The 2,996-nt window shown below is 48.0% G+C and overlaps 1 pseudogene; it reads right to left on the bottom strand.

Annotated features, from left to right (window-relative positions):
- Positions 1–311: 311 nt before the first annotated feature.
- LOC115293452 lies at positions 312–831 on the bottom strand (annotated as a pseudogene).
- Positions 832–2,996: the final 2,165 nt, after the last annotated feature.

A 2,996-nucleotide genomic window follows, 5' to 3' on the forward strand; every position in this document is an offset into this window, starting at 1 on the left:
TGGGTGGTTCAGTCAGTGAAGCGTGGGACTCTTGATTTCAGCTCAGGTCATGATCTCACGGTTCCTGAGATGGAACTCCCTACCCACTTAGGCTCTGCACTGACAGCCTGCTTGGGATTCTCTCTCTCCCTCTCTCTGCCCCTCCCCTGCTTGTGTACTCTCAAAAATAAACAAACACTTTTTTTAAAAAAAGAAAAGAAAGTGTTCTCCACTAGTTTATTTTTAATGTGTTATCTTCACATTATCTTCCTTGTTTATTTTTTGTTTTTTTGTTTTTGTTGGGCCGACTTGGGGCCAGAGAGGCTCTGCATCTAAAAGGTGTTGGGGCCTCTTGGTGATGAAATGCTGCTTGTGAAGGCAGCACAGGATGGCAGTGGGAACTTGAACTTGGAGTCGTGGAACTGCTTGACTGCTGGTCGGGGGCACAGGCTGCCTGCGATCCCCTCCACCTTCATGATCTGCATCGAGTGGGCCCAAGCGCAGTGCTGGGTGCCCGGGTGACACTATCACTGGGTGATGGCGTCCTCAGTCATCAGGTCCCGGTATTCCTGGTACATGTTGTGGGTGCCACTCTGGCAGTCATAGCGCAGCCAAATGCCCAAGTTCTTCACCCACAAGAGGGATTTCTCAAACACCTGTCCACAGTAGACAATTTCCCCTGAAGGCTTCTTTATCTTCTTCAGCTGAGACCCAAAGTCCCAGAAGTGGGACGTGGCAACAAGATGATTAGATGCAAAGATTCAAAGGCAATCATGGGGCAAAGTGTGACATTTGGGGGTGCGCAGGCAGCGACTACCACCTTGTACTCTGAAGTGTGCCCGAGGCCTTCATGGCACACCCAAGAGAGGACTGCTCCCACCACACTTCTGAGGGGCAGGGGCTGAGAGCTAACCTCTCAAAAGTCCCTTGGAGCCCTGTGGCTTCTGTGAGCTGCTGGAGGATGAATGCTGTGCAATATTCTTCACTGTACCCTACCCTCAGCCCCTCACTAAAGTATCTGTTCAATTAAGCTAATAGCTGGAGGCTTCAAACTCATGTCTTTCTCCACTGAATCCACAAGGGGGCGGCAATCCTCCAAAAATAGGCCTATTCTGAGCAAGCGGCACTTGTCTAGCTAAAAAAACACCTTGAAGTTCATTGAAAATCAAGTAACTCCAATTTATTACTTATTTTACTCTTAGTATCAACATTGCTAATAGTTCAGTGCTTAAGAACTCTTACTACCAAAACATTCAATTAAACAAAAACCAACAACCACACATGAAACAAATGAAATTTGAATTATTACAGATTAGGCTCTGAATTAATAAAGAAGCCTCAATTTTTTTTTTTTTTTGTTCTCTTTCTAGAATTGCCTAGAGAAGACCTTCCTTGTCCCTCGGCCTAAATTCAGATGCCGGTCTTCTCTATGAGCCAAGCAAAGAGCCATTCATCCATCCATTCATCATTCATCCACTCACTCACCTACTGAGCAACTGCTGTGTGCCAGGCACTGTGCTGGGCACTGTAAGGGCACAAAACATACATGAATCCAGTTGGCTTTAGTCCAGGTCTCTGTTTGAGTGAGAGCCATTTTCACTCTGACACTGATAATTGCAAAAGAATCATTTGTTTTAGGAAAGGATAAAATTTAGAGCAACTTGCTAGATTCCCTTGCTCTCTGATTCCATTTTTAAAGTATTTGTCCACTGGAAGAACCTCCACTTACTTAATCCTGAGAGTTCTTAGCGAAGCCAAAAAATAGCTTTGTCCTAAATGTCTCACCAGGAAGAATGACTTTCCAGGGAACAGAGGGCAGCTTCCCAGGCAAGGACCGGTGGCTTGACAGAAGTTAATTCAGCCAAAACCTGTTTGGCCTGCACGGTGTTTTCACTGTGCTTGGGGTTTTATTTGTTTGTTTCTTTGTTTTGTTAACTTATGCAAACCTTTAAAACTCAGCAGAATTTGGAGTCCTAGTCCAAGATGACAACATAAAAAGACCCTGAACTCACCTTTTCTACAGACATACCAAGTCTACCCTCTTTTATAAAGCATTTCCCTCTGGGAAAGGACGGAGGGCTGTTTGAATAGCTTTTGCACAACAAATGATACAAAGAACCCAGAGAGAAAGGCAAGAGATGGAGACAAACAAGGGGAGCCCCCATCCCCAGTGCTGCCAACTGCACTGGAGACCGGTGGTACCCCGAGTCAGGGAAATTCCTCTGCCCTGCCCTGAGAAAGCTCAAGTTTAAAAGAACAACTAGAATATAAAGGAACCAACCCTAAAATCCTGCCAGACGGTGGGAGAGTCGTGGGAACACTCTCAAGGTTAGAGGGGCTGGTGAGCACCACGGTTTACGTTCCCCCTCCACCTTGACAGTGTGGATAGGAGCAGGGCCAGGCACCAGAGCTGTCCTGCTGCCTCTGTGAGCCCCAGGGCCCCAGCCCACACCAGTCACAGCCACACAGCCAAGGTGGCCCCACCATGACGCACACCAGGACATCCCTGATCAACGCTCACTACAGCTAACAGCCATTTCACCAAGGTGACACAGGCACAAAGCAGCCTGCCACGCTCCATACCCACATCATTTTGGCCCCAGACAACTTGCCAGAGCACCACCAGTGCAGAGCAACCGGGGGTGCACGAACCTTGGCTTAAGCCACTATGGCAGGAAACCACTTACACAAAGGGCCCCAGAATCCCATGGTCTGTGCACATCTCAGCTCCAGCCATGACTCCCAAATGCTCCCTGTATAGGACACCCCTGTACCATTTCAGCTTCAGCTGTCCTGTTAGAGCACCTTCTACAGAGACGGTTCTGGGACCACTCTGGCCCACACCTACTTCAGTTCCAGCCATCCCAACGGGGCAGCCCAGTACAGAGTGTCCTGGCATCCCCAGCCCATGACAGCCACATCTCTAGCCAACCAAAGTCACCAGGAATACACAGTCTTCATAGGGGATGATTATACACAAGACCATTCCTTCAAAGTTAGGAGTAGATGTTTCACCT

This window comes from Suricata suricatta, chromosome 6 (assembly GCF_006229205.1).
Source record: "Suricata suricatta isolate VVHF042 chromosome 6, meerkat_22Aug2017_6uvM2_HiC, whole genome shotgun sequence".
Lineage (NCBI taxonomy): Eukaryota > Metazoa > Chordata > Mammalia > Carnivora > Herpestidae > Suricata > Suricata suricatta.